This window comes from Herpailurus yagouaroundi, unplaced genomic scaffold (assembly GCF_014898765.1).
Source record: "Herpailurus yagouaroundi ecotype Mexico unplaced genomic scaffold, PumYag 190, whole genome shotgun sequence".
In the NCBI taxonomy this organism is placed as follows: Eukaryota; Metazoa; Chordata; class Mammalia; order Carnivora; family Felidae; genus Herpailurus; species Herpailurus yagouaroundi.
In genome coordinates, this window is record NW_024412421.1 from 20031085 (window position 1) to 20050448 (window position 19364).

Genomic DNA, 19364 nt, shown 5'->3' on the forward strand with positions numbered 1-19364 from the left:
GCTGACTTGCTAGTGAGGAGGCTCCGCTCCCCTGATGACGAACTAGTCCTCCCCCATCGAAGCTGGAGAGTGGATCTGTAGATGCTGTCTCAGGGTGGTGCATCACCTGCTGCCGATGTCCGCGTGGCCCACTCCTTCACTGTACCCAGGTCCCCACTCGATGCCACCCGCTTGGAATAGCCTGTGCCACCCCATGCAAACTTAATGCCCCCTTCCATCACCCTCTGTGCCCTTACCCTCCTCCATTTTTCTTTCCAAAATATAACCACTTAACACATGATGCATTTCCACACGGTCTTTCTTCCTCCACTAGAAGGCGAAGCTCCATGAAGGCAATGCTTACGTCCGTTTTGTCCAGAGCACCTGGAACAGCACCTGGCTCATAGCAGACACCATTGCAAATTTGCTGCAGGTCAGAATAATCGCCGTGTAAAGAAAAGTGTCCTGATCTCATCTCTACCTGTGTCTTCATTTGTGCTCAAAAACACCACAGAGAGCGCCCCCAGCCTGGAGGAAGGCTGCTTCTTGGTGTCAGGAAGGCTGGTTTGATCAGTACCAAACGTGAGTGCTCGCTGTCAGGACTTTAGTCTTTTCCTCTGATCATTACTCTTGATCTTAGGATCTGTAACCATTTGGGAAGTGGGTTTGGTGTGATTAAATTCTTTTCTAACTTAATCCTTTATGGAAAACAAAAGTTTTAAATGGAGTGAATTAGAATGGATTTGCTGATGTCTCATCATTTGCAAGATAATTCACCCTGGATCATTTTGAAAACTGGTGGCCAGGTATCGCGCCCTGAAGAATACTCCACTGGATCTTCCTGTGACGGAGGAGAGAAGGCTCCCATCCTTACAGAGGGCCCGTGATTAGAAGAGTTACACAGGAGTCGGAGGGGCCAAGGCTGAGAGCTGTTGGGAAAGAGAGCTGTCCATACCCTTTCTCTGCCAGGAAGCACAAGCCCTTCCTGGTAGGGCTGCGCCATGGCCAGGATGGCAGGTAGCATTACAACCCCTGGCATGGTTTCTCTGTTTTCTCTTCGTCTCCTCATGACCACAGTTGGGAAAACACAAGAGTGGGTGTGCAGAGAGTGGTGCACAAGGAGGGTCTGGCAAGGGACTTTCGGTAGCAGGACTGTAGGGTCAAGTCGGGGTCTCTCAAGGAGGAGAGGGAGTCACCTATATCCCTGCCATTGAGGGACTAGCTCCGGGAGGCGGTTGTGTTTCCAGCTCAGTCCAGTACAGAAACCTGGGGGTCATGACAGCAAGAAACAATGTTTCCAAGAACATAACATAGAACAGAAACCTGTCCACCCAAACTGGAAACAAGAGGCACGGGTACTTGACCAGACCACTCTAGTCACCTGGAACCTTGTGGGAGGCCCTGTTTTTGGCTAGAAGTGGGGAAGCTGTGAGTTTCCTCCCTGTAGCTCCAGTCACACGGTGCAGACTGGCAAGGTTCGGTGGGCCAAGCCGGGGTAGAACCTGGCTCCTACCCAGATGTTTGGTAGCTCTCAGAAAATGGGATTTCCCTCTTCTGCTGATTTGATTTTTAACTTTGGGGATTTATCACTTGTTTAATCTCCAGCTTTTGGGTTCAGACAGCAGGGTTTCTTCCCCCAAGACAGGTGTTTTAATGAGGGTTTGTGGCCACAGGCTTGGCTCTCACGGCTGCCCTGCATCTTCAGTCTTGCTGGCCTGGCCGGCACGGTTCCCACGCCTCTAGTGGCTGCCCGGCCATGCTCCATGAAAGGAGATGCACAGGGGCGCCTGGGTGGCTCGGCTGGTTAAGTGTCCGGCTTTGGCTCAGGTCATGATCTCACAGTTTGTAGGTTGGAGCCCCACGTCGGGCTCTGTGCTGACAGCTCAGAGCCTGGAGCCTGCTTCGGATTCTGTGTCTCCCTCTCTCTCTCTGCCCCCCTCCCCACTTGTGCTGTCTCTCCCTCTCAAAAATAAATAAACATTTAAAAATTGAAAAAGGAGATGCACAGAATCATTCTGTCTGGGAGGCCTAATGGTCGGTCGCATGAATATGGCGGCTTGGTGTAAAGCATGTGGCCTAAGAGGCCTTTTTCTCTTTCAGAATCATAAATAAACGTGGCACAGGCCCTGGAGACATGCTGGCTCAGCCACAGGATGGCCTAGCACAGGCACAGCCCCTCATGGTTAAACCTTCACTTCACTCCCCCTCCTTGCTCGGTGCAGTTTGTAGGCTGATGTGGGCACGTGCCCCTCTCCCAGCCGGGCCTTACTTGCCAGTGAAAATCCAGAGATGTCCCTCTTCCCTCCACCCAAGACTCAACAACTAACACAGAAGGAAGGAAAGGAGAACGTTCTTTATGCCCGACCCAGTGCCTCACAGTTTATCTCACTCAATCCTCAACCCAGTCCTAGTCTGGGACGCTCTCAGAGGTCACAGCTTTTGCCTTTGGTCAGCAGCAAGGTTGGGATTTGAAGCCCCGGGGTTGTGTCGCTAGAGCCTATGCCCTTAGCTAGCTTGTGATTCTTCCCATGGGGCTCGTTTGATGATTCATTTCTTATTCTATACCCAGAGACAATGAGGCGGAAACCAGAAGAAAAGGGGGCTATTATGATATCACTATTTGCCGTTTACCTAAATTAGATAATAAATCACAGAGCTACTTGAAAAATATACATGTCAACCTCCTGAACGTCTGGTTATCGCTTAGTGCCATTTGATGGTATATGGTATAATTAACACTTTCTTATAGAAAATACGCTGTTTCTGTGAAATGGATAAGCGAATGAGAAAGTGAATTTAACCTGGCCCTCCTCTTCCTTGGGAACAGGGCAATAGACCTGTGGTTGTGGGTAGCTGGAGTGCTTGGGCTGGTAGGTGGGCAAGTGTTCCCAGCCCCCTCCAGGCCAGCATGGTGCAGTGGGAGGGGGAAGGCTGGCGCCTAAGTAGCAGCGGGCCCAGCTGAGTGATGCTGCTGATCCCCAAATAACTCTGTGCCCATTCATCAGCCTCAGCATAATTGGGCATCTGCCACTGGCATCTCCAGATGTTTGCCTTGATCAGACGTCGATGCGGTTCAGTGTTTTCATTGAGAGCCTCATAAAAAGCTCTAGCTGGTTGGGGACGCTTATTGTTCATTTTATTTGAGTTCCTTATCATGTGCAAAATGTTCCAGGCACCATTAGGAGACACAAAAGGCTCAGAAAACACAGTTTCAGGGGGCGGAAGCTCACCCTAGCGTGGAGGAGACACGGCCACTGAAATTTACAAACATTTGCAGAACACAATCAGCTGGGGTAGGAATGAAAGTTGCTCACAGCAGCACATCAGGGCAGGGGATGGGGGTGGCGGAGACTGAGGATTTAATGCTCGCCCGAGGGAATCTTCTAAAATCAGATGGGTGTTCCAGGCTATTTGTTCATTAATGTGGTCTTCAAATTACTTCTCAGCGAAATTGAAGTATGGGGGCCCAACTTGGGGCAGAAGCTCGATCAGGAGATTAAAGGGGACAGGAATCTTGCTTGAGGTGAAACATTTGAGGTGCAGGTCCAGGCACGTTACAATTATTGCTAACCGTAAATGTGCCTTGGCAAGTTACATTGATTTGCACACAGGTTGCTAAGGGGTTTTAAGGGAAAATAAACCATAGGCAATGAGAATGTCCCCACCAATTTACCAAATTCATGTCTGAGACAGCATCATGGCAGTGAGGGGAACACTGCTCATAGGCATAAATTAATGCTATCTTCCTTGGAAAAAGATAATTTAAATAATCAATAACCTCTTTTGCAAGAATGCTTCGAGAGTATTCCTTTTTAAAAATTGACTTAATTTATTCTCTCCTCTTATCAAAAAGGAATTTGTAGAGATTTATAACAAAAGATACGACAGTGAGGTTATTAAAATAGAAATGGGAATTAGAAAGCAGTCAGAAAAGAGCATACAAATTTTCTAACTACAATGGCTAACCTGACTTTTGTGACCAACCTCTAAATTTAGCTCTGAGCTTCCTGGAATCCAAGGTGAGAAGGGAAACATAATTAATTACATAGTTCAACTACTAAAATGGACAAACTATGTCAATTCTTGACTAACTTTTCATGACTTTATAAAAAAGAGAGGTAGAGGAAACTTTTGGGAACATGGGGGAATATTTTTTAAATATTGAGAAAGGAAGAGATGGGTTTTGAAATTTTTTTGTGAGAGGCAAAACTTGGGCAACAATGATAGACACTCCCACTAAGATCTGGGTGAACCTGGGATAGCTCGGATTTGACCAGTTAGTTCACTGCTGAATGAATCACTTCGGACCAGGACCCAGGTATTTAGCGTGTCTGGCCCGTCCTCAGGAAGAGGCTGGGTTCCTTTTCTCTGCTCTGCCTAGACAGTGCCTGGTACATTTTGCCCATAAAGAACTCAAACATGGCTCTGTCTCCCCTGGGTTGAGAACCCCAGGCGGGCACGGACAGAGTGCCAGCACCCCTTGGGTATCTGCCAGCTACTAGTAGCCACTCAGTGTTGGAGGATGATAGCTCAGAAGCTAAAAATGGGAAATGTATTCATAAAACAACAAACACCATTTGCAATGTAGTGGGGGCATTTTTTTTGCAACTCTCAGTGACAACAATCGAATCTTCTAGTTTTTAGCTCTCACTGTGGGGAACTTGTGGATGGACCTGCCCAGAAGCAGATGGGCAGTTACGAAGCGTTAGAGGGGTTAGTCAGCTGTGATTTGGGGCCTCATTTTAGAAGGGTCTGCCTTGGCCCTTGTGATGGGGCACTCACTGGAAGGGGTCCCCTTGGGCAGACTTGTGTCAGGTCTCCCAAGGGCTACAGGAGGGGCGTGTGGGGGGAGGGGAATCTCATGAACAATGCTGACCTGTCTCTAGCCGTGCTCCCAGCTGGCTTTAGGGTGGGATTCCAGCAGGCACTGCGTTTTACAGTTGGTTTGCAGCCGCCTTTCATCCTCAATTACTCAGTGCAGATTCCTGTGCTGCTCTAAAGAGCCTTTGTGTTCCACCATTTTCTTTGAAAAATCCCTGGAGGCCTCATTTTGGTCCCAGCAGGGAATGCCTTTTCTGAGAAATGAAGTCCCAGGCTCCGGCAGGCAGTCTCTGGAGGCCCCAGAGGTCCGATATGCTGGCAGAGGGGAAGGGTGCGATGCAGGGAGGGAGGAGGGCCATGGCCTGGACATCAAGCCCCCAGGAGGACAGATGTATCTGCAAGCAAGACATGCTTGTGGCAAAGGCAGGGTGTTTGTGTTCCTCATGTCCTACCCACACTGGGTCTGTGCTGGGGGCTTGGCGTCTAAGGTGGGGGGGGGCGCTGCCTCTGGGCACAGCAGCAGACCTCCTGCCAAGCTGGGAGGCTTTGGATAAGTCAGGTTTCCCCTCTGGGGCCTCGGTTTTCTTCATCTCTGAGTTGGGGATTTGAATAGTATGTCAGTCACGCCAGATCAAGGTATCCTGTCATAGTGCCTGGCTCAGAGCCCAGCACTTGGTGTGGTCATGATTACTGTGCTTGTTATCATTTCCTGGAGCTTGAAGGACCCACCAGCTCTCTTCCCTAAGTCTCATGTCCTTGACATTGGTGGGTTCCACCCTCGGAAGAGGAAGCTGAGCTTAGAACCCACTCAGGCGAGCCTCATGGCCTCCGTGACCCTTCGTGGGAAGTAGGGCATCCAGTCCTGCCTGTCCCCTGAGTGCTGTGGGAATCGAGCACTGTGAAGACGCTGGAGAGGCACTTCCCTGCTCCTGACTCTACCTCTGGAGGACTGAGGACAGCACTTAGAGGACCCACAGCTCAGGGCACCTGAATGGCTCAGTCAGTTAAGTGCTGACTTCGGCTGGTGGTTCAAGCCCCGTGGGCTTCTCGCTCTCTCCTTTCTCTCTGCGCCTCCCCCACTCACGCATTCTCTCTCTCAAAATAAAAAATAAAAGTTAAAAAAAAAAAAAAAAAGGAAGAAGACCCATAGCTCAGGGGCCGGCACACACAAGTGCTCAGCAAGTGCTGGCGGTGGAAATATAAACTGATTACTCCATGAGGACTATAGGAAGCACAGGGCTGGGGCTGGGGGGTTGGGGGGAGATGCTCCTCGCGGAAGCGGGGAGAGGGAAGCTGGGAGAGCTGAGGGCTGGTCCTTGTTGTCCACAGACCTGGGATGGCCCCACCGACCTGAACACTGTTGGTGTCGTCAATTCAGATGCCACTGTGAGTTCCATGCACAAATGACGCACGAATTCCCCTCCCCGTCTCGCCACCACCCCCAGCCCCAGAGGTAGGACTGTCCTATATTTTTATACACAAAACCTGGCAGCTCTAAGCCAAGGGGTTAAGAATAAACTGCATAAGCGACTGTATTTAAATCAGCCTGACATCGGACTCCTAAGACTCCTAGAAAGCTGCGAGGGCAGGGGCATCCCCGACTACGAATCCTCACTTTGCCACAGGGTTCAACAGAGGGTCATATTATCTCTCTGCCACTATGAATGGATATACTGGAATAGAGCTTGGGTTTTTTGTTTTTTTAACTCAAAAATTTCCCCAGACATACAGAAGGACTTACAACATAAGCCAGATGAAGGGCCCAACACTCCCGCTACAAGTAGTGTAGGAAAAATAAAGAGTGAGAGAGATAGGCCCCAACCCTATCATTGACAGAGAGAATGGAGGCAGAGCGAAGCCCACTGAGGGCAGGAACACGGCACCCAAAATGTCAGGGCGGGAACTGCCCAGACTTTGCAGCAGATGCTAGCAAGTTCTGTGTAAGTGAGGAATCAGTTGGGCGTCACTGGCACTGTGGCAGGATGGGAGGTGGCTGCTGCTCAACACGAAGGTGTGAAGTTTGAGAAGACAGCAGAACGAGACCATGTGGCTGTACTGCTCAGAGGCCGGGATGCCCCTGTGGGTCTGGAGGAGGGCAGTGTCCAGGCAGAGCAGGCCTGCGTGTGGCCTGTCAGGTGGCCAGACCCGCAGGGAGGGCCGGTCCAGTCCCCCTCTTCCCAGGCCTGTCCTCCTGCCTGGACCACCTTAGCCCGGTGATCGCAGGTGGGCACAAACTCCTTGGGCACCTGGTATTTGGACACTGCTAGCAGGTTGGAGTGGGGAGCTCCAGTTATGGGGGTCAGGCTGCCTGGCCAAGAGGGGCTCAGAGCTGGGGCCGACCCCCTCCCCCATCCCTTGCCAAAGGGGCCGCTACAGTTCAGGCTGGAGGCCTAGGCCTGTGGGACCCAGACCAGTCCTTCTTTTGATTCTCTGCTTGGTGCTGCTCCTCACTCCCCAGCAGGCACGAGTGGAGGGGTGGAGACTAGGGGACGGGAATGGGGGAAGTGGGGAGTGGGGAAAGGATGGGGGCCGCACTGAGGCCAGAATTGAGGTTGGGTGGGTGGAAATGACGATGGACAATAAGCTAAGAAAATGGGGCCTGTGCCCAGCAATGGAGGACCATGGAGCCAGCATGTACTGCATCCTTGTAAAACTAGCTGGGCCATTAGCTCAGTTTTTGACTCTGTGAAATGGAGTTCCTGATGCTCTCCCAGGGGAAAGTGACTCTGAGGCCCTGGGATCCCAGGGCAGTGAGGCAGCCATAGACAAGTGCTGAAAAAACAAAAACAAACAAAAAAAAGAAGTGCTGAGGAGTTGGGGGCTAGGAATGGGAATTCAGGAATCTGGATCATTAGGTTTGGAGATGGGGTGGCTGGGAGGCCAGTGTGCCGTAAGCAGAAATGAGGGTATGTAAGGTATTTGGGGACATGATGTGTTTGAGAAGGTTGCAGGCAGCTGGGGTGTGGGCCTGGACCAGGGGGAACCACAGAGGTGGACAGTGGGTAAGGGTCATTTGCATCAGGAAGTTCGTGAACAGCCAAGGGGCATTTGCTGAGAAGAGAAGCCAAAGACAGGCTGTGGGGAGGGCTGGCATCTAGAACCGGAAGGAGGAGAGGAGGTAGAAGGATGCTGGGAAAACGCAATGCATGGAGGCTAGGGAGGCAGTGGCAGTCGTTGGGCAGAGCTGTGCCAGATGAGATGGGAGAGCTGCACACCTTCCTGGGAAAGCAATAAGGAAGGGAGGGCACAAAGTACAGATCACGAGGAATGAGTGGATGGCGAGGACCTGGAAGATTTGACTGTCAAGTTACTTCCCCAGCAGCCTGCTAGGAACCATGAGTGCCTGCTGGCCCAATGCCCGGTGCCGAGATACACTGCCATTCCTGGCTGCCAGACACGGTGAGCGGTGGGGGGAGCCCACAGCCGGGATGATAGCCCCCAAGTCCCACAAGAGATCAAACCACTTAATGCCAAATATACATAAAAGGTCAAGATCAGGAAGTGCAACAGATTTCCAGCCACATCTACCTCCCAAAACGTAGCTGTGAATCCAGAGGCAAATGGAAAATATTTCTGAATAGTCAAAACGGCTGCCACACGGCCTCCACTACTAGCATGCTTTGCTTTGTAAGGAGACACCCTGAAGCCCTCACTCAGAGCCAACCTGCTTTTACTCATGTATTTATTTATTTGTTATTAAAATTTGTAAGGTTTATTTGTTTATTTTGAGAGAGCGAAAGCACGCGCACGAGTGCGAGTGGGGGGAGGGGCAGAAAGAGGAGAGAGAATCCCAAGCAGGCTCTGCCTGCTGCCAGCACAAAGCCTGATGGGGGGGCTTCAACTCAGGAACGACGAGATCATGACCTGAGCCTAAACAGAGTCAGACAGACGTTTAACTGACTGAGCTACCCAGTTGCCCCTCATTTATTTATTTTTTCAAGATTGTATTTTTGGGGCTTCTGAGTGGTTCAGTCGGTTAAGTGTCAGATTCGGTTCAGGTCATGAGCTCCCAGTTTGTGAGTTTGAGCCTCTCATCGGAGCTGGCAGCGCAGAGCCTACTTGGGATTCTTGTTCCCTCCTTTCTTTCTGCCCCTTCCCTGCTTGTGCTTTCTCTCTCTGTCTCTCTCTGTCTCTCTCAAAATAAGTAAGTAAACTTAAAAAAAAAAAAGATTTTATTTTTAAGTAATCTCTACGCCCAACATGGGGCTCAAACTCACAACCGCAAGATCAAGAGTTGCATGTTCTTCGACTGAGCCAGCCAGAGGACCCCATCCTACTTTTATTTAACACACAGTTCTGATAAACACTGTTACCCGGTATCAATTGGAAAAAAAAAATCAAAATCAAGAGAAAAGATACAATGTAAGTGGTTTAGAAAATCTGAACTGTGTGAGATCATCAGGGTGAGGGATTAGCCTGGACAGGCTCCCAATTCCCACTCAAGGCTGATATTCTGTGGTTCTCATATTTTTGTCAGGAGGATCCCCAAGTTAAGAAGACGTTGTGAAATAATGTTCCATCTCCATTGCTTAAGAAGGCAGTGTGTGGTCCATGTCAGGAAGTTGTTCTTTAAAAAGTTCCGGCTATTGAAGAGGAAATGGAGCCACATTTATTGAGCACCTACTGTGTACTCACCAACTTAAGTCTGTTAACTTCCTAACAATCCTACAGGTAACTATAATCTTTACCATTTTAGGGAAAAGAAAGTAGACTTAAACAGCTGAAGTGATTTGTCCCAGTTTACACTGCCTTCTAATGCTTTTCTCATATCACCTCCCACTTCACCCCAGTTCCAGGCAGAGTGCTCCTGCGGACCACCTACTCTCTGACAACAGGTGGGTGGCCTGAGCCTGAGCTCAGGGGCTGCCCTCGAGGGAGGTGGTGATGCTCTCTGTCCAGTCAGCTCACTGTGCGGCCCAAGTTCCCGCCCAGGCCTCCATAGCTTTGGCTACTCTGGGGGGGGGGTGGGGGTGGGGAACCAGCCCTGCTCCTGCCTCTGATTTCAGGACAAAGCTCCCCTCTCCCTGCGGGTAGACCGTGAGCGGTGAAGTCCTTGTAGCTGGCAGATAAACACATGGCTGTGAGAGCCCCAACACAACCAGTAGTCTTGTGAACCCCATCCTCCAGGGGAATTACTCCCGAAGGACTTTGATGGTGACAGGCCCTGTTTTTCATTCTCTAATCATTCAGAAAAATACATCCATTTCGGTTTATTCAAAACAGTGGAAAATCATTGAGGTTTTTCCTGTGTAAAGGTCAAACTATAAAAAGATAAGTGGACTCAGAGAAACCCAGGCCAGTCATGAAAACGTGGCAGTGTATGAAAATGGATCCAAAAAAGGATTTAATCCTCCTTTGGAAACAGCTCATAATAATCCCCCTGCCTTACTCTCCACTATGTGTGTGTTAAATTCCTGTCTTTAGGCTCAAGGACACGAAGTAAGTGACTTTCAATGTATAGAGCAAGGACCGCACGGACCGGGGTCCTGGGTCAGAATCCCTAACCAGCTGCTGCTTGCCAAGTGTGAAAGCTGAAGCAGGAAGCCTCACCTCCCCGGGCCTCAGTTCCCTCACCTGAAAAATGGGAAAGATTCCCTCATTTCCACCCTTTCCTAGAGGTCTAATATACTGCCTGGTAAGGTCCAGGCCGGTGGACATTGAGAACCTTCTACCGTCCTGTCCATGGTTTCCACTGGGCAGGACAGGTGAGGCCTGGCTTGGCCTGCTGCCAGTGGAGACCCTGAGGAGGGCGCTACCGGACCCCAGTCTGGAGACAGATCCTGCGCTGACTTCCTCTCCTGCCTCTGGCCACTGGACGTCCCCAGACTGTGACAGGACTCGGCCACACATGCACTTGGGTGACCTGTGAAGTCCCTGCAGCTGGAAAATAAACAAGTATCTGCGAGATCCCTACCATGAGGACATTTTAAAGGGGCACTTGGTAATTCAACTGCTTTTGTCAAGCTGAGCCAGCAACTAGAGAATGAGAGAGTGTTTTGAAAACACAGACTGGACAGGAAAATCCTCACTTTCCTCTTTACCAATTAAGAACTTTGAGGAGATCTTCGAGTGTCTTTGGGAAGATAAGGAACAGCTGTGTCCCCTCTTCGTCATTAAGTCAAGGCTCCATCTCCGCTGTGTTGTGCGCAGCCCTGCCTGCGGGGGTAGGCCCAGCCCGGTCTCTCCCACATCAGCCCACCCACTGGTGGAGTCAGGTTTCCTGGTGGCAGTCCCTGGGCCTGGGAGGACTCCAAGCCCCACAAACGGGAGCTGGCTTTTGTTTCTTGACTTGTGTCCAAGTAGAACAGAAGGAGCGCATGGGCGAGTGCCGGCTCGTGGGTCTGGCCAGCAGGGGCGTGGCGGGAGATGAAGGAGGCTGGCAGCGGCCAGATCCCGCAGACATAGGACCCGGCGAGTGACAGGTCTCATTTGTGTTCTACAAAGGTCACACGGCTGCTGCGGGGAGGGGGGAGGGCTCAGAGGCAGCAGGACCAGGTAGGGGGTTGCCTTGGTCACCCAGGGATGAGGTGGCAGGGATACAAGAGATGTGTCTGGAGGACTGACTGGTGGGACACGGAGGGTGAGGAAGAGGTGGTCCTGGGAGGAGGTCTCTGCAGCCTGTGGCGCTTGGGTGGATGGCGATGCCTCAGTATGAGATGATATGGGGGACGGGTGGCATGGGTTTGGGCATCTGTGATGAGGCAGAGTTGGGCAGGTAGCAACTGAGCTGCCTGAGGGATGTCCAAGTGGACCTGTCCACTGGGGCACAGGACATGAAAGTGCAGAGTTAGGGAGACAGTCGAGCCAGAGGTAGAAAAGTGGATGAGGCCAACACACGGGGCGCCGACAGGTGAAGCCAAAGAGCGGACAAGATCCCACAGGGTGAGTACAGGGTGAGATCCAAAGAGGGACAGGAAGAGAAGATCCGGGAATCACTGACATTCAAGTTTGAGGAAACAGACTTGTGAAGAAGCCGAAGAAGTGGTCAGAGAGGTTTCTGGGAGAGCATGGAGTCAGGGGGACCTCGAGAGTCTGCGGTGGTGGGGGCGGCACACAGCGAGGGCTGCTTTAGAACCTGGGCTCTAGGCTGCGTTAGCCTGTGCGGGACTGAGAGGGATCCTGCCTGGTCAGCAATGCCGCGGCTGTGCTGTGATTTCAGCCAGTTCGGCAGCTTTGCAGATGGTTTGTTTTCCTGGATGGGTGGTTCAGAGTGGGCTTTCTTGGGGGTTTCCGAGAGATCTGTCTGCAGAAACTTTATTCCACATCTTAAGGACTTTTTAATATAGGTAACATGAAAAGCATAACCATGGCCACTGTGTTTACATTCTCTTAATCTTGACTTGAAAAAATATTTATAGCAGACACTTGTTTTAAACAGCAGCAAGAGGTTCTATTTTACTATCCTTTATACTCTTCACATGAAGAGCCTATTTTGAAAAGGTCTATAAATTACCTATACAAATCTTGGAGAGTCTAGCTCTTCAGCTTTTTTTTCTTTTTTAGGTCACAAGAGACCCATCTTAGACCATTAGGGACTTAATGTGACATGTTCTGCTTTGCAATGTCAAAGAGAAAGGGCAGTTTTTGGCTCAGATACAGCAATTGTGCCCCCAAATGTGTCCAACGGCCTGATTTAGTGTTAAAGCTCCAAAATAATTGATTATCCATTAGGGCAGCTATTTAAAGAGTTCATCGCATCAGATTCAAACCGACAACATCTGTGCTGCCAGGGCAGTGAGGCGAGGCCAGGCAGAACCAAATGGAGTCTGGATGGGGCCGTGGATCCTGCCGTCCACGAGGCTCTGAGACCAGGCCTCCATTAAGAAGAGTGACAGGTTGCTGTCCTAACCGTGCCTGATGATCAGGCCTGTGCCGGCTGCTTCCTGCTGGGCCAAGGCAGGGAAGACTCCTCACAGCGAATGAAAACTCTCATGGGGCTGCTCTGTGCCTCACCTCCCACTTCCTCACAGTCCCCTGCCAGCTTCCCCCTATCTCCTGCTCCTCAGACCCCGAGCTGTCCCAGGCCTCCGCTCCTTGTCCACGCTTCCCTCCACAAGCCCTTGCAGCCTCCCCAGCAGGGTTTGCTCCTGATCCCTCCTGACCCTCTCATCTAACATGTCCCTGGCAAACCGCACAAAGTCTGGGTCTAAGGCCCCACTGACGTTTTCTCCCAACCCTGGCAGGTTTCCTCTTAATGGCACCACCCAACCCATTCCCTCATTCTGCCTCCTCGTATGCTTAGCAAACAGTTTACCTTGGCAGGTTCACCAGGAAGCAGTAATATTGCCAAAGCCAGGTGCTTGATGGACCTTTTATTTCTGAAGTCGTGTGTGTGTAGGTAGGTGTGCCTTAGGTGGGTGTTTAAGTTTCCAGGACCAAGTTACTGCTGCCCATCCTAATAGGAGCAGCCTCTGGGGATTCAGCCCTATTTACCCGGTGTCAGAGCACAGCCAGTGCTATATTCCAAGGCCATCATGGGTGGTCCTAGCGCCTGCCTTGTCCAAACCCAGGTAGGAGACTGGATCCTTGGAGGACGCCTCAGCCCCTACAAAAGTGCTGTGGCTGGAAAGCTCCCTACGGATTGCTCTGGCTCTCAGTCACAAACACTGTACCCAAAGGCTTTTTGTAGTGGCTGCTGTGGTTTCTGCCTAGACCCCAGCCCCGAGACTGACCCATCCGTCCCTAGATGCTCTATCTCACAGCTGCATCCCTCCCCGGGAATAGTCCTCGGCCGAGGGGAGCTGCCTCACTCAGGTTTAAGCCCCCTCCTGGAGGCTGGCCTGTGGTCAATGACTGGTTGATGGCAAGGAGGTGCTGAGACTGGGCCCCTTGGTCTCCACTGGGACATCTCTGAGGGGCCACCTCAGCTCCTTCGTTCCTTGTAGAATGCCGAGGCCTCAGTTGCAACCATAGCCCGGGTCACTTTGTCTCTCTGCTCCATCCTGCCTTCTTCATTTCTTCGCATCACCATCAAATCCGCACACAACGGTCTAAGACAGCTGCCACGGCTTAGCTAAGAGAGAGAGGCTGGGCTGACCCGTGGCCCCCCTCCTCGCCTCCAGCACCACCCTGGCCACCTGGGCTGCTGAGGTGCCTTGATTGTTGTATTGTTACACTCCTTTGGTACACACTCAAGAGTCCCTAAGAGGTCACTTGGGAGGCATTTGTTTGTTTTTGGACTTGAACTTAGGAAATACGGTGCTTCTTGGGCCTTTGGTCTATGTTTGATTCGTGTCTATGCTACCGACACCAGTAACTGGGGAAGAGATTGGGCTTTCTTTGCTTTGGCTGCTAGGAATCTTGAAGCCAGGTGTAAAGTTCACGTGTGACAAGACACTTGTTGCTTTCTGAGTTCCCTAAAAGTCCCTTTCTCACTATTGTTATTTGTGCTGGTTTACTGTATCACACAGTTCCCTCCGAGCTGCCTCAAAGTGTTTGGATGAGGTGGGCTAAAAATGAGTAAACATACGCAGACAGCCGTAGGGGTGTGTTGTTAGAGAGGCCCGGCTGCTGGTTACCAGCTCTGGGACATCTGCCAAGTTAGAACTTCTCTAAACCATAGTTTTTTCAGCCAGGGAGTGGGCCTGGTGCCTGTATCACAGAATTATTCTGAAGATAGATACAGTAAGCACGTGGCTGGTACATGTCAAGTGCTCAAATGGTAGACATTAATAACAATTTTTTAATAAAATCACGTTGCTCTCACCAACAGGTCCTACCATGTGGGGTGTTGGAACTTCCTCCTTTGTTTCTGGAGCATGCTGGCTGTAAGCCAAGATGCATTTTTGGCCTGTTGGGTTTTACTTTCTTATGGGAGCAAGATTCCCACCCAGGCGCCCACAGCTCACAGCAGACTGTGTGGACCATTGGAAGGGCCAGTGGAGATGTTTACTGATTGTTAATGCAGGTAGGTGGATACACAGTTAAAATGGCCATGACATAAATGAACACATACTTGGCTGGAGACAAACTAAAACTAAAACCCTTTATGTAAACTGAGCCTTCAGAAAATGGGGGAAAAAACGGTTGTAGATGAGAGGTTGGAGATGAGTAATCTAACTGAGACGATGTAAATCTAGGCCTTTGGATACTTTAAATATAACCATCTGATATAAAAAGAATTGCACTAAATTTTTTAAAGCTGAGATCTTTCCTAGGGTGAGAGACTCACTTTCCTGATAGGGCCACGTTCCCCAAAAGGCAAGTAGGGACGGCAAAGAATAACATCCTTGTCGCATCACATCCCCCTCTAGGCAACTTAGGAGGCTTTATGCATTCCAGTGGGCACTAGCACCCCATATGCTACAGGTTACCTTACAAACCAGTTTGGAACCCATATTGGAACAGAAAAGCCCATTTCAAAGGGCAGGTGACTTGGAAGCCTTTCTTTTGTCCATTTCTTTTTTTCTTTAATTTTTTAAAATGTTTATTCATTAAAAAAAAATTTTTTTTTAACGTTATTTATTTTTGAGACAGAGAGAGACTGAGCATGAACGGGGGAGAGTCAGAGAGAGAGGGAGACACAGAACCTGAAACAGGCTCCAGGCTCTGAGCTGTCAGCACAGAGCCCGACGCGGGGCTTGAACTCACGGACTGCGAGATCATGACCTGAGCTGAAGTCAGACGCTTAACCAACTGAGCCACCCAGGCGCCCCAAATGTTTATTCATTTTTGAGAGACAGAGAGAGAGACACACACAGGGGCAGAGAGAGAGGTTAGACACAGAACTCAAAGCAGGCTCCAGGCTCTATCTACACTGTCAGCACAGAGCCTAATGTGGGGCTCAAACCCACGAACTGTGAGATCGTGACCTGAGCTGAAGTCGACGCTTAACTAACTGAACCACCCAGGAGCCCTTCTTTTGTCCATTTCTAAAGTCAACCTGCCCCTGGCTCTTTCCCTACATAAATGCAGCCTGGACTTGAACTTTAGTTTTGAACTCGTCCAAAGATGGGTATAAAACTGGAGTTCCTTGTCTTTCTTGGGGATGAAGAGTCTGGAGCAGGGAACCATCTAGAACTGGCCTCCAGGGTGCATCCTCTTGGGGGGGTGGGTAGTGTGAAGGCAGGATGGAGAGAGAGTGTCATGAGAGCAAACCTGGGTGCAGAGCAGGCCCTGGGATGGTCTATAGGAGTGGGCCTCAGGGAAGGGGGGGAGAGGAGCAGAGAAGGGAAGGGAGGTTAGGGGGCAGAGTAAGTGTCTGGCTGGGCTGTTTAGTCCTGGAGGGGAGAGGGATCCTAGGCCACACCTTTGGACAGGTCTGGGAGGGACCAGGTGGGCCTTAGACAAGCTGTCTCAGAGCTGTTGAGGCAAGGAGAGGCTCAGAGTTGACGGGTCTTGAGCCCTTTGCAGGGATTTGCTGACGTCTTGGGACATGGACTAAGCACATTAATCAGCCTCAGGACTTTGGGTGAGGCCTCAGGAGCCTTCCTTTGAGGGATCAGCCAGTGTGAGAGGGACAGTCAGTGCCTGGGCGACCAAAGACCTCCTGCTCTATCACCTACAGGCAGCCCCTTGTCTGTCACATGTGGGGACAATGTCCCCCTTAATGCATAACCTGAGGAAGGAGATGGGAGGCTGCAGTTTTCAGTCTCTCTCAGCATCTATTGACTATTCTCTCTAAAAATATGTTACCTACACATTTCCTTGCATCTCCAGAGTTTTGATGAGTGAGAAAACCCACCTACTTCACCTCTATCTCCATAACAATGTTTCTTCCCTTCCTATGGCAGACGGAGGATTAGAGAAGATACCACCCCCATGCCCGACAGCACAGAAGCCTCAGGGTCCAGTTTCCAAGCACAGGCTGGTACATTTACCCCAAGCGATGATGATGATGATGATGATGATGATGATAATGGCAATCATAAGGAAGCACACAGCCTTGTTGCTAAAATAAGTATAATGACAATACTGATAAAGGCAGTGCCTGACAATGGAGGAGAGAATAGACTCTGGAGCCAGACTGCCTGGGCCCATCTCCTGGCTCCATTTTTCACTAGCTATGGGACACTGGAGGTCGCTTGACTTCTTTGTGCTGCTTCTTCTCCCTTGTCTATAATAGCTAATGGGTATTTAGGAGTAGCTGATTAGCAGAATGCCTGATATGCAGTATTCTTACTATTCTTCCTCTTGGTCTCATTACGGTAGGCCTTTTCATGGGCGATGTCATTTGAATCTCACAATCCTATAAGGGAGAGGGTACGATTATTGTTATCCCACTGTGCAGATGAGGAAACTGAGGCTCAGAGAAGTTAAGGGACTTGCCCAAAGACACCCATCCTGATACAGAGTCCATGTGCTCCTCTACCTGGCTCACCTTGGCAAGGCAGAACAGTCTGGGCACCCAGAATTGGAAAAGATGCTCTACTATTACCTGACAGTCCTCCCATTGTCCCTGCTCAGCCGGGTGGGAGTTTTATCACCTCTACTTAATGGACGGAGATAACAGCCAGGTGAGTTAAGTGGTTCCTACACAGGCCTGCCTCCTCCTGCTAAGCTGCTTTTGAGCCAGCTGATCAGGACCGACCGACCGCTCTTCAAAATCACAATTTAACTGCTCGGCTGCGTCCATTGTTCTATGCATGGAGGCAGCTGGCCACAGGCCACCCCACTTGACGCTGCGGCAGTGATTAATAAGGATATTCTGCGTGTGTGTGAGGCCTCTCGGCTGAGGCCTCCGAGCACTTCGTGAGCATTAATTAAGCTTTGTGGTGGTGGCTCAGGTCGGTGGGGGCCCTGAATCCGCTTCACATGTCTTTAGCTGATGCAGACAGAGACCAAATCATTCCCCCAGCAAGCCACGGCCTTCAGCTCTGCCAGGCCCCAGTGGGCATTTGCCGTCCCTGGAGTTTGGCCAAAATCATTTGCAGAGAAAAGATTTCCTCACTTGTCCCTCCAGACTTCAAAATAATAACGGGACCTCGGAAGACATTCCCCATTTGAGTTAGGCCAACAGCTCTGTGGCTGGGCCCTGCCTAGTGCCCACCCACTGGTCCACCTGAACTAACGAGGAGCTAGCGTAGCTCAGTCTGCACCTGTCGGCGTATCAGAGCCTACTGCACCTGGACATCGGGACTTTGGGTCAGGCCTGTTCCTGCTATACCACCTGCACAGTACCCCAGCCCTCCCAGCCCCTATCACTTATCTGCTTCACTCCCATCCCAGCTCTGCCTTCATATATCTGCCACCTGCTTCCTGTGGTTCTGACATCCTGGAGCTTGTTGGGAGGTGAGAAGAGACTGCGTAACTGAGGGTAAAGAGCTTGGACTTCCCCCCAGGGATGAGGGGGAACCACAGAAGGGAAGACATGGTCAGATTTGTGTTTTGTGATTAAAATTCAGGGAGATATATATGTGGGGTGAGGGATGGGGAGGCCTGAAGCTTTGGGGTCGTTGACTATGACAGTGAGCCAGGGGAGTAGGGATAGAGCTCCATTTGGCCATGGCAGTGGGGTGGAGAGAAGGCACTTGAGGGGCATTTGGAAACGAGATTAACAGGGCTTGGTGACTACCTGGAGGTAAGGATGAGGCAGAAGGAGGAAGTCTAGATGAAGCTCCTGGTCATCAGATCCACTCCACTGGGCATTTGTGCCCTCTGTGTCTGGCACTGCACTTAGTAAACTTATGACCTACTTGGCAATGTTAGTGCAAACCAGCTGCCCCAGAGAAATCATGTCAGGTAGAACAACCAAGCCCGAACCCTACTTCCTGGACTACTATCTCCCAGGCACCATCCTTTCTAGCTTGGCCAGGGAGTGAGGCCTCACACTCAGACCTCAGCCTCCATTCCTGGGCCATGGACACTCCAAGGCACCATTGAGCTTGATCCACACAAGAACCTGGGGGGTGGGCATTTGTTCCCCGCTTTGCTGATGAAACCAAGGCTCTGGGGTTAAGTGACCTGCAGTGGTCTGCCGAATTGTGGCCCCTGAAAAAAGCTCACGCACACCCTAATCCCTAGAACCTGTGGGAAAAGGAACTCTGCAGGTGTGGTTAAGTTAAGGGCTCTGAACTGGGGAGATGATCGTGGAGTATCCAGGTGGGCTGGTGTAGTCACAGCAGTTCTTATAAGAGGGAGGCAAGAACACCAAAGTGGAGGAGGTGGATGGTGGTAGAGGCCGAATCGCTAGGCTTTGAAGGTGGAAGAAGGTACCATGAGCCAAGGAATGCAGCCAATGCTTGGAGATTAGAAAAAGCAAGGAAATGGATTCTCCCCTAGAGCTTCCAGAGGAACAACCAATCTGCTGACACTCTGATTTTAGCCCTGTGAAATTGATCTTGGACTTCCAGTGTCCCAAACTGTAAGGTAATGCAGTTAAATAATGGTAAGATAACCCTCAGCATCACAACTACAACCAAACTTCTCTGTAGGAGGTGCAGTTTATCCTGGGCAAAGGAAAAGGTTTATGTCGATTCTGCAGAGGCCCTTGCAGTTTCAGAATCGATCTCTTTCCTTGCCCCAAACCGGGGAAGCCATAGACCCTGGGCCTGGCCCTCATCTGAGCCTTGGTCAGGGTTTGTATGGGGAAGACAGAGGGGTGAACCTCCTGAAAGGGGACGGAA

The 19364-nt window shown here is 50.7% G+C and overlaps 1 protein-coding gene across 2 annotated transcripts in view; it reads right to left on the reverse strand.

Annotated features, from left to right (window-relative positions):
* SMPD3 (sphingomyelin phosphodiesterase 3) overlaps window positions 1–19364 on the reverse strand; it is an 83671-nt gene that overhangs the window by 39075 nt on the left and 25232 nt on the right. The gene's annotated exons all lie outside the window — the stretch shown is intronic.